Raw genomic sequence first — 12,898 nt, forward strand, 5'->3', positions numbered from 1 at the left:
CTTGAACTATTAAATGCTCTGTTAGACGCGTTTATAGACGCGAAGATTAGACGGGTCTATAGACGCGCTCTGACAGAGCCTCTTTTTTTTTTTTTTTCCCTTTCTTCTCAGCTCCCAAAGTAATAGATTTGTTTATTTTTTTCCAGTTTAACATGTGGGGAGGAAGTGCTTCTAGCTCACCTGATCCGCGTGAATCGATATGGAAGGATTTATATAATATTTTAGGGCACCCTCCTAGTCCTACGGAGTTATACGGGTACATGACGGGTACCCTTAACATTCCCCAGGAGTCGGCACTACAGACTCCGAGCCACCCCACACCGCCTGAGATCACCCCAGCGGAGTCCGCACAGCCGTCTTATGCCCCGTCTTATGCCCCTTCCCCCGTACCGTCTTATGCCCCTTCCCCCATGCCGTCTTATGTCCCTTCTGCCATCCCGTCTTATGCCCCTTCCCCCATGCCTTTAGGAGGTCCTTCTGCCTCAGCGAGCCGTTGACATACTCCCCAGCCGTCGAGACTCGGTTCTCCAGCTACGAGTGGTCAGCGTAGTCCCGCGCAGTCCCCAGCTACAAGGGGCCAGCGTACGAGCTCGACACGACAGGGTGGCAGGCGTAGTAGCAGGGAGAGCGGTGGCGGATGCATGGCACAGTGCTTTGGGCCATGTGGCGGTGAGGCCGAGGATGATGATTCCGATGATTTAGACGTGCCTCTGGGTGATGGTACGATTTATTATGACATCACCCAGACAGGAGGCATCTTGATGGATGCGCGGCGGAAGGATGTAATGGCCTTCATGCGCTCTGTAATTGCTAACAATTACAGAGATTGCTTTATCCACTATAAAGACCACCCAAAGAGGTTGGCTGATGAGACCCTCGCTACTGTTCGCTCTAGGTATCCTAACCCCCCCAATCGCCAGTTCATAGATAAATGGGGGAAGTCAAAGATTGTTACGATACTTAGCAATAAAAGATCTTCCCTTAAGAGGCAGGCACTAGCGGAGCTTGGCAGACTTGAGGCAGGTCAACCTCCAAGGGGCCCGCCCCACACCACTCAGAAGCGTGAGTGGAAGAAGGCAATGAAGTCAGCGAGGGAGGAGCCCAGTTTGTAGCACGTGGAGGCACGGAGGATCCAGACGGAGGAGTATGGGAGCGCGCATTTTGGAGCAGGGGGTGTTGAATCATGGGAGGCCCAATTTGTAAGTATCGATCTCAAATTATATTGCTTATGTAGTTTATTAGGAGGTTGGTTGTTTCTTTGTACTAATCCCTCCACAAAGTGTATCGCGGTCATGCAGCTTGAGATCGTGGGCAGATACCCTACTCCAGTGGAGACAGCCTACCACCGCCACCATCACAGAGGAGATACATGGAGGCACTTCTATGATGACGGGTTGATTACTGAGGAGCAGTATACCCGAGCGACTGGACAGGCCCCCTAGGTATTTGAAAGTAATGAAATAATGCCAAAATTATAAGTAAAGATTTGATTTTTCATACATTGATATATGTTGTCCCTTATTTACAGGGCGCCCCTGCACAAGACAACGAGGAAGACGAGGAAGGAGGTGCAGAAGGGAGCGCAGAAGGCAGCGCAGAAGGGAGCATGGAAGGCAGCGAGGATTAGTCGTAGAAGTAGTGCTACTATTCTTTTTTGTACTTAAAGCCATTGGCTTGGCTTCGTGCCTCTTGTATATAGACTCCTCTTATTTTTTGTACTTGAAGCCACATGACATGGCTTAGCTTTCTTATTTTTTGTACTTGGAGCCACATGACGTGGCCTAGCTTCGTGCTATATGTATATATAAGCACTTTTTGAGCTTTCAATTTTATTGCGTTTTGGAGTTGTAATATTTTATTTGGAATTGTAATTAAAATGAGGTTGGCTGTAAGAATTGAATTACAGAATGTGGATATGGGATTCTTGTAACTATATAGCATACACAACATACACAGTATTCTGTAAAATTTTTTAAAAAAAAAGGCGCGTCTATCAGTGCGTTTACAAATGCGTTTATATTCGCGTCTGTCTGTTCGATTTGCGTCTATACGTGCATCTATCAAAGCGTTTATTTGCGTGTCTATTTACATATGTATGAGCGCGTCTATACGCGCGTAAGTCTGATATATAGACGCGCTAATAGACGTGGGTCTCCTGACGTGCAAATAGACGCGCCCGTAAGTTTTTTATTTAGTTCATGAAACGCGTCTGTGCGCGCGTCTATGGGTGCTTTGTCTTGTTGTGCCACCACCAGCATCACATACTGTTTTGAACTTATAAGGACTAACAAAACTTAAAATTTTATTTGTAGCTTTGTTTATCCTCTTTATTATACTTCTTTCTTTCCCAAGACTCCACAGACTACTAAGAAATTCGATTATGTGAAAAGTACCAACCCGACGCTAGTTTATATATCATTAACAACATGGAGCAGTGTAGCTAAACACCACTTGATCTGCTAGAGTATACCAGTCGGTGTAGTGGAACACTGCTCGGTGTACATAACACTAAGTGGTCTAATATCTTACCTTGCAATGTTGTGTTGATATACCGAGCGATGTATGGATTTACCACTCGGTAACCGGCTAGAGCCGGTCCCAATTAAAATTTGCTATTGGACCGTTTAAAAGCGCCTCAAGGTTAATTTAAAAATGTTCAAAACGTTTTAAAGCTCGCGTTTTAATACTGCCCCAAATCTGAGACTCCATTTGCCCATCCATGGGCAAACAACATTGGCAACTCATGGTTGTGCACTGATTAGAATAGCCATTCTTTTGCTTTACTACCAAACGAACGCTAGTGCCTCTTTCCATCTCTATTTCTTCTTCTTCACCACCCGTCGTTTATTGCATCTTTATACCTATCGTTTTAGGTGGGCAATGTATTGATTATAAAATCTTTGGATGTGACGCCCTTCCCATGACTTGCAGCTTGTGCCGGTCTCTAGAGAACCTTAGAGAAAAGAAAAGCAATTGCAGAAACTTGAAAAGTATAGAAAAGTATCTTGCAAGAAAATTAAGCGTACGCTGGAAAAATCTTTGTCATCGTTATCGAGAGAAGGAAATGACGACGTTAGAAGCCATAGATCTCATTAAGATTATAATAGGGGTTTGACATTTGATTCAATTGGCAAGGATGATATTGATAGAATTTTAGGGTACTTCTTGTCGTTTTCATTCTCCGTACAAAGAATTTTGGATACTAAATGAATGCTACAAAGAATTTTGGATGCTATATAAACCCTGATAGAATGTAAGTCTAATCTCTTATTGCTACTGTGTTAGGGCTGCTTATGCAGAAGCCAAGAGAGTTTGTGCTTGTTCTTCAAACTGGAACATGACATCTGACGTGTAAGAGGTGTCAGCTGACCAAACAAAGATGCCCGGCAACTCCCCAGTTGTTTGTAGCTGCTGACACGCCGTGAAGAAACCTGTGGAGGGCGTTATGCCTCCGCTCCCAGCGTCGCTTGCAGTTCCTGGATCTGTGCTGAAACTTGGAAGAACCTTCCCTCCCCAGTACACTGCTGCTGCGGTGTAGTATTGAGTCACGAACTCTGACACAGTCGTTTCAGGACTGTAGGTGTAGAATTGGAAATTGACGTAGTCGATCACGCTGGAATATTGCTCCCAGAGTGCAGTGTAGTAAGGTTCGACCTCATCAAATGGAGCAATGGATGCTACGGAGATCACCTTGTTTTGCTTCAGCTGGGTGATCAGTTGGCCGATGCAGGACGCGAAGACACTAGGCGTCGTGCTGGACGCGAACTGCTCGTAGTCTATATCAATTCCATCTAGACCATATTCGTTGGCCAGGTACGTAAGAGAAGAGACAGCATTGCTCACCCAACTTGACTCAGAACTTGGATTAAACTCTACGGCCTGATTATCTCCTATGACAGCTCCACCGAGGCTAACTATGATCTTCACATTTGGGTTGCTGGCCTTGATCGCTTGGGCTGCACTGCCTGATAGAGTGTCATCCCAAAAGGTATTGAATACGCCGTCGGTGGGCGTATACGAACTGTCCCCCGAAGCACTGGCATAATCGATCGCGAAAGAAAGAATGAAGTGAAATTCCACTTCTCCATTGATGGGCAGATCCGTTAACTGTACCCCATCCCACTGCGAGCCGATATATGATCTGAAAACTTTCCCGTTATTGCTTGACAGTGTGCTGGATGGTGATGGAGCTTCTGTGGGCGGCCTCCCTGACAACAAAGATGGTGATGGAGCTTCTGCGGGCGCCTTACCTAACAACGAAGATGGTGATGGAGCTTCTGAGGGGGCCCACCCTAACAACAAAGAATGCGTCACCCAATTAGTTAGATAGATGTGAATGAAATGAAATGTTTACAGGCGCAAAAAGCTGTGCAGAATCAAAGGGTCGCGCTTTTCGCGATCAAATGAGATATAACCAATGCATTAGACTTCCACACGCTAAGCAAAAGTACTTCGAATGGCTAAGCATTGGAGCAATCAGGCTTCGCATAATTTTGCCACCAAAGTAGAACGTTATACGCGACGTTGCGGTTCCCAACCGGGTAAGATAGATCCAAATGCAACAAATTTTGCAAGTGCTGAGGAATATACACAATCGCTTTGCTAAATTCTTAACCGAAACAGCGTCTTGTTAGATCGGAAGTTGGGAGTAAGGATAAGAGGCTGGTGAGTACTTAGGGACAAATTAAAAAGAGCAATACGTACCCTCCATAAGAAGACGAGAACCGTGAATCGCCACTGGGAGGAGAGCCAAGAGCGCAATTATCAATCCATGTTGGGCTAAAAGATTGCACTTACGGAATGCCATAGAATTTTAATCAAAGGGAGGAGGTCGAGGGAGAACGATAAGGCTTATTAGAGATGCGATGGAGGTATGGTGAGAAAGAGCTGGCCGTAGGGGTGATGCTTAAAGGCTCAAGCTAGCTGCAATGCAAGTGGAAGTGACATAGAATCAGTTTGTACCTCTCGTCGCCAGAAAGCCTCCTTTTGACCTGACTCTTTCTTTTCACTATATTCCGGCGAGGAGTTTCTTACAAGCTACAAGATTCAATCTTCGTCTTCACCTTATACTTTATCTCGCATGGACAATAATTTTAGCGTTTCCCAATGCGATGCCTAGGAAATGATCTATCATTTATGATACCAGATCCTGCGGTGGCCTCGCTGTGCATGGACTCAGTCTCTCGAGCTCTCTCAAATGTTATCCATCGATGATTCTACCACACCAGAGACTGAGACTATGGTGGCCGCCCTCCGCCCTCGCTACGGACAAAATTTGTAACCCAACACGCCAAACCGATACACGATGGGACGGTCCTTTCGCCGGAGTGTCCCAATGGCCACAAACGCCAATCCAGTACACGGCAAACTGCTACCCAACATGCAATACTCGACAGCCCCCCGTGATGTCTCTCCAATGATGGTCACGTGGCGGCCTTGAACTAACATAACCTTATCCATTACAACATGACGAAAATGCCTTGCATTCTTTGACTGTATTCCACATGATCTCTTTGGGTCCCCTAAGTGCTACTATGCCTTGGTGGTCACTATGTATAGACCCTCTATATCGTCCTCTATATCGCTTGAGTTCAAGGTCCATTTTTAGCACTACCCCATTACGGGTAGAGCTATAGCAACGATTTGCTTTGCCCTTTGAATTCGGATTGTGAGACACTTGTAGCCATGGCATGGGTTTTGATTCAGCTCCATGGTGAGTCCTCTTCAGTCCTCTAGGAGTTATGTGGCAACCATGTGCACCTTCTTTGCGTTTTCTCTATGTATCTCTAGCGAGTCCTCACCCAGAGCAAGGTACTTCGATGATGCAACTGCATGGATCAATGCAAGGAGGATCATAGAAAAGGGGGGCAGTGCTGTCCGACACACAAACTCTGCCCTCTTGTTTGAATCCATTATCTATAAAATTTTCACTATTAAAATGTACCCTTTTCCTGTACAAATCTGTAAATATTTTCCAAATTTATCTTAAATACTCCCTTGTGTAAGTTAATTCTTATTACATTTAGAAATATGAAATATCCCTCTATTGAACTCAACTGATAGGGTTACATATGATGAGTGATCCCCTCGAGAGTACGCCCCTGGATGCCATAAAAGGATGCAACGATGTGTGCATAAACATTACAAAATTTGGATTGTTTCCATCACCTTTCATTTAAAAAGAGATTTGTTTGGGTTCCCTAGTAGTTCCAGAAAGGGATGCAAGGATGTGTGCACAAACATTTGTGCTCCTTGCTTGTTGGGATAATCATTGTGTACAACATGTAACATAGTCGGTTCATTAATAGAGGGGGACTTTTTATGTTAGGTTACCTACGGATGATTTATAGACATGAGGGTGTTAGAAAAGTACATTTCTTAAATAATTATGGCATCTACATTTACATCCAAAATTACATATTTACATATGGAAGAGGAAAAAAGAAGTATGCATAAAATTGTAAAATTTTTAGTATAGTGGTATTTTAAATGTGTGCTTGCTCACATGTCTTACATGGCCTTTCATAAAGTGACTACCAACAGCCTACCATCGTGAACATCGCATACAATATAAATGGAGGCACTTCTATGATGAGGGGTTGATTACTGAGGAGCAGTATATCCGAGCTACTGGAGCACCCCCCCACATATTTAAAAGTACTTAAATAATATCAATATTGTAAATAAAGATCATACATTGATACATGTTGTCCCTCCTTTACAGGCCCCTAGGAATATTTAGGAGGAAGAAGGTAAGGACATTGAGGAGGAAGAAGGCGATGAAGAAGGGAGAAAGAATGCGAATGACTTAGATTAGTCATAGAAGTAGTGCTAGAATTAGTGCTAGCTACTCTTTTCTGTACTTGAAGCCATTGGCTTGGCTTCGTGCCTTTTTTGTATATACACTCCTCTTATTTTTTGTACTTGAAGTTAGAGGTGGCTCGGCTTCATGGTATATGTATATATAAGCACTTTTTGGGCTTTGAATTACTATATGCACTCCTTTTATTTTTTTGGCATTCAATTTCCTTATGCAATGTTCTATCAATGAATGCCTTGTGAACTAAACGTTTTGGAGTTGTAATGTTTTATTCGAAATTGTAATCGTCGACTATAGACGTGCATGGAATCATTCTAATTAAAACGTGGTTAGCTATAAGAATTGAATTGCACACTATAGAAGTGCTTGCAACCACAAAGCATACACAACATTATGTTCAACCACACAGAATTTTGCTTATTTTAAAATAGATTTTGTAGAGCGTCTATAGGCACGTCTATGAGCGCCACTTTCTATTTTTTTAAAATTTTTACAGAGCATCTAATAGCGTGTCTATAGGCGCATCTGTCTGTTACATGGACATGACTATATATGCAGGGTTGTAGACTTGCTAATAGATGCGCTCATAACTTTTTTTTAAAATTAAGGAAACACGTATGTATGCATGTCTATGGATGCATTGGGTTTTTTGGATATCCAAAAAAAGGGGAAAAAGAAGCAAAGCCCAAAATGAGTGAAATATCACTTTCATCTAATGAAACTTTTAGTACCAAAATATCCCGCTGATGAAAAAGCATTTCGTCAAAAAAATATAAGGATGGAAAATTTGTTGTTATCTATGAAAATGTGAGAACAAATGTGAGACAAAGCACCTATAGATGCGCACACAAATGCCTTTACTCAACTAAAAAAAAACTTACGGGTGCATCTATTTGCACGTCTAGAGACCCGCATCTAATAGCGCATCTATATAGCAGATAGATGCACCTATAGATGTGCATATAGATGCGTAAATAGAAACTCTGCTACAAAATTTAAAAACAGATAGACACATCATTAAACACGTGTATAGACGCAGTTATAAATAGTCTTATAGACACTTTTATAGATGCGCAAATAGATGCTTCTCGAACAGATAGACGCATATATAGACTCATTTCTAGATGGTTTGCTAGACGCACTATATAATATTTTTTAAATTTTGTGTTCTTGAACAGAATGCTACATATGTTTTGTATGCTATGTAGTTATAGAAATCCCATTTCCACATTGCACAGTAATTCAATTCTTACAACCAACCGCATTTTAATTAGCACTCTTGTAAGCACATCTATAGCCGACAATTATAATTCTAAATAAAACATTACAAATCCAAAACGTTTAGTTCACAAGGCATTAATTGATAGAACGTTGCACAAGAAAATTGAAAGCCAAAAAAATAAAAAGAGTATATAAATTCATAGCTCAAAAAGTGCTTGTATGTACATATAGCATGAAGCTACCCCACGTCCTGTGGCTTCAAGTACCAAAAATAAGAGGAGTGTATATACAAGAGGCACGAAGCCAAGCTAGTGGCTTTAAGTACAAAAAAGAGTAGCTAGCACTACTTCTACAATTAATCTAAGTTCTCCATGTCCTGGCTCCCTTCCATGCTCCCTTCTGCACTCCCTTCTCTACCTCCTTCCTCGTCTTCTTCCTCATCTTCTTGTGCAGGGGCCTATAAAAAAGGGACAACATATATCAATGTATGAAAAATCAAATCTTTACTTATAATATTAACAATATTTAATTACTTTCAAATACCCTTGGGAACGCTCTAGTAGCCTGCTCCTTAGTAATCAACCCGTCATTATAGAAGTGCTTCCATGTATCTCCTTTGGGATGGTGGCAGTGGTAGGCTGTATCGACAGGAGTAGCGTACCTGCCCACAATATCAAGCTGCAAGATGACACAATTTGCGGAGGGGTTAGTACAAAGAAAAAACCTCCTAATAAACTACATAAATAATATAATTTGAGATGGATACTTATAAATTGAGCCTCCCATGATTCAACACCCCCTGCTCCAAAATGCACGCTTCCATATTGCTCCATTTGGATCCTTCGTGCCTCCACGTGCTGCAGATTGGGTTCCTCCCTTGCTGACTTCGTTACTTTCTTCCACTCATGCTTGTGAGTGGTGTGCGGTGGGCCCCTTGGTGATTGACCTCCCTCGAGCCTGGCAAGCTTCGTTAGTGCCTACCTCTTAAGCGAAGATTTTTGATTGCTAAGTATCATAACAATCTTTGACTTGGCCCATTTATTTGTGAATTGAACATTGGGGGGGTTAGGATACCTAGAGTGAACAGCAGCAAGGGTCTCATTAGCGAACCTCTTTTGATGGTCTTTGTAGTGGATAAAGCAATCTCTATAATTGTTAGCAATTATAGAGTGCATGAAGGCCATGATGTCCTTCCCCCGTGCATCCATCAAGATGCCTCGTGTCTGAGTGATGTCAGAAGATCGTATCATCACCCAAAGGCACATCTAAATCCTTTGAATCATCCTAATCCCCACAACCACCCCTCCCAAAGCACTATGCCATGCATCCCTCACCACTCTCCTTGTTACTACGCCTGCTACCATGTCGTGTCGAGCTAGTACGCTGGCCACTCATAGCTGGAGACTGCACGGGACTATGTGGACCACTCGTAGCTGGACAACCGAGTCTCGACTACACAGGAGTACGTCGACGGCTCTGCTAGACAGAAGGACCTCCTGACAGCGTGGGGGAAGGGGCATAAGATGGCATGGGGGAAGGGGCTCGACTGTCTAGCCGGCTGGGATGTGTTGACTCCACTGGGGTAATCTCAGCTGGTGTGGAGTTGGGGTGGTTTGGAGTCTATAGTGCCAACTCCTGGGGGGGGTGTAGAGTACCCATCATGTAGCCGTATAACTCCCCAGGACTAGGAGGGTTTCCCAAAAGGTTATATAACTCCCAAAAGATGGTCTCCCAATGATCAGGTGAGCCTGAAGAGATTCCTGGCTACATGATGAACTGGAAAAAAGAAAAAAAGAAGATTACAGATGAGCTAAGAAGAGAAAAAGAAGAAGAAAAGAGAGAAAAAGAGAGAAGGAAAGAGAGCAAAAAAGAGAGGAAAAGAGAGGAGAAAGGAGAGGAAACGAGAGGAGAAACAGAGAGAGAAAGTGGGGATAAAAGAGAGGAGAAAGGAGAGGAAAAGAGGAGAAAAAGAGAGAAAAAGTGGGAATAAAAGAGAGGATAAAGGAGAGGAAAAGAGAGGAGATAAGAGAGAAAAATTACCACGAAAAGAGAGGGAAAGAAAGGATAAAAGAGAGAAGGAAAGAGAGGCAAATATAGGAAAAGAGAGGCAAATCCTTTTCTTGGAAGTGGAAGTGGAAAGGGAAAGGGAAGAGGAAAGAGAAAGGAAAGGAAAGGGAAGGGAAGGGAAGGGAAGGGAAGGGAAGAGAAGGAAAGAGATGGGTCTAAAACTATCAAAGCCTGTCTATAGACACAGCTATCTATTTTTGAAAACAGAGTAGATGCATCTATAGACGCGCTTGTAGATGCAATTTTAGATGCACTCTTAGATGCATCTATAGACGCACTATGATAGATGGACTATTCTAAAAACTCAAAAAGGACATGCGCTCGACCCAAAAGTGCAACATTGATACCAAAAACATTTGTTTCTTGGATACGACAAAGGACGAATCCAAAGAGAGCAACTTTCAAAGAAGATCAACCGTAAAGAGAATTACCTTGGATAGAGGTATGGAAGCTTCTTGTCCTTCTTCAAAGTTGCTTCTCTTCCTTGTTCACCCTTTGCTTCTCTTTCTTCTCTTCCTTGTTCACCCTCTTCTCTTGTGTGCTTAGAGATGATTGTGGGTGCCTGGAAGTAAGTGTGGGTGCCTGCAGATAAGTGTGGGTGCTCGGAATTGTGGATCTTAAGGTAAGAAAATCGTGCAAAGCTTAAGGTATGTGAAGAAAAGCAAAGCAAGCATGCTAAAAGTAGATTTAAAAACCGTGTCTATAAGCGCGTCTAATGGCACATCTATATATGCCGAGATGGAAGAGTTAGCCATGAAAGGTCAAATGCAAAGGAAAAGAAGAGGCTCCAAACTTCGAGATGAGCTATTGAGCTTGTCCATTGGATCTACAAGGTAGGCGTGGTGATGCTCCGAACAGGGTCATTTTCATGCCTTTTATTTTTTTTAAAAAAGAGAGAGACGTCGAGATTCCGTACACGTTTGCTATCAAAAGCACACGCTAAAAGAAGGTGAAAAGCACACGTACGCTTTTCAAGAAAAGCTATTTTTGGCCGAATTTGGGGGCCTTTGGCCATCTTTTTTTTGGAGTCGTGAAAGGCTATCAAAGAAGAGGAGATCATGAGAAGGAGAACACACAATCCAATGCACGCATATCGAGGCTGTTCGAAAGAGAAGAGAAGGCACGCATCTCGAGGTTGTGCAAGCGAAGAGAAGGCATGCATATCAAGGCTGTTCGAAAGAGAAGAGAAGGCACGCATCTCGAGGTTGCATGAGCGAAGAGAAGGCATGCATATCGAGGTGCTGTGAAAGTGACAATAGCACACACGAATCGACGCAGCGCAAAGAAGAAGATAAGTTCAAGATATTTTGAGAGTGAGAGTGTGATTGAGATTTGATCATTTGATCATCTAATTTAAACATCTTCATGCGAGCGAGAGTGAGAGTGAGATAGCTTGGGGGTGGACAGGTGGTATCGAGCTCCTTCATGGAGTGATTCTTCTCCAAAATTATTGTAAAGACTCATCAGTTTGATTGATACTGCAATCTCTCTTCTTGTTCATTCGTGATTATTATCTTGCTACAATTTAGATCGTGATTGTGAAAGAACGGTGCATGACAATATACATGTCTAAATACATGTGTAATTGCGCATCTAAATACATAGAGTAACATAATTTCAGACACGCCTATAGACATGCACCACAGAACAGATAGACGCGGTTTTATACGTGGCATTAGATGCACTACAGAGTTTTAAGATTAAATATTTGATACAAGAGCAAATTTTTTGGGTTGTTTATTTGTAGGATGTCTTCATCTTCAACAAATAGCTCCAGTGAGGATGAACCCCTTCGTGTCCACCATCGTGAAATGTGGCTGGAGCAAAAAATCAAATGTATGTGTGATGGATGCCGAGGAAACATGTATCATGCATGCAAGATTACACTCAATCACATCTCAAAGTATGGAGAATGGGATGTGACCGTAAACATGGTAAGTGTTAAAAAAATAAGGTTGATTGAGATACCTATGGGTGTTCATATGTTAGAGTTATGATCCCATTTTAATTTGATACAGGATGCAGTGCCACACCCGCATATGTTGCCCTATGCTCATCATGAGGATGCGAAACATCGATGATATGAGGTGAGATCTTTAGGAGGGACCATTACGGATGCATGGAGTCATGGTGATAGTAGCCCTCCGCCATTACCTCATGAAGCCATGGAGGAGGAGGTGTTTGATGATATGGTGCAGGATTTATATGTCCATCAATCTGAAGGGAGGGATGATAGCATGGAGCAGGACGATCTTTTTACTGCAGCATCGACTCCACTGTTTGAGGGGTGTACTTTCTATGTTCTATGTGCCTCCCTTGGGTTACTAAACTTACAAACCATCTATGGATCAAGCAATGCAAGTTTGAATGCATTACTCAAGTAAGCTTTAAAGTCTATTTTGCAAACATGGTGAATTATGCTATGGGTCACATACTCGAATGATTTTCCTTATTTATGGTCTTCACGTGTAGGCTATTGTGTAAAATGATTCCAAGGGAGAATAAATTATCGACCTCAAGAGATATGGCAAGGCAGCATGTGACCTCGCTTGGAGGATTAGATTACAAGTGCATCCATGCATGCGTCAACGATTGCGTTTTGTTTCATGGACTACATAAGGATGCAAGAGAGTGTCCTACTTGTGGAGAGACAAGATATAGAGCAGATCTCAAAACTTTGGACGTGCCTCGCATCTTCTAAGTTCTTCAAGAAGCAGAATAGGGACAATCCCGAATTGTTCGAGGGTCAGAGGAGGGCTGCAAAGAGATGGTTGGACATCATAGGTACTT

At 42.7% G+C, this 12,898-nt stretch overlaps 1 pseudogene; it reads right to left on the reverse strand.

Annotated features, from left to right (window-relative positions):
* Positions 1–3,291: 3,291 nt before the first annotated feature.
* Positions 3,292–9,405, reverse strand: LOC147899994 (chitinase 2 pseudogene; annotated as a pseudogene).
* Positions 9,406–12,898: the final 3,493 nt, after the last annotated feature.

The sequence above is a fragment of the Dipteris shenzhenensis genome, chromosome 7, assembly GCF_047967505.1.
Source record: "Dipteris shenzhenensis isolate YYH24624 ecotype China chromosome 7, Dip_SZ_1.0, whole genome shotgun sequence".
Classification (NCBI taxonomy): domain Eukaryota; kingdom Viridiplantae; phylum Streptophyta; class Polypodiopsida; order Gleicheniales; family Dipteridaceae; genus Dipteris; species Dipteris shenzhenensis.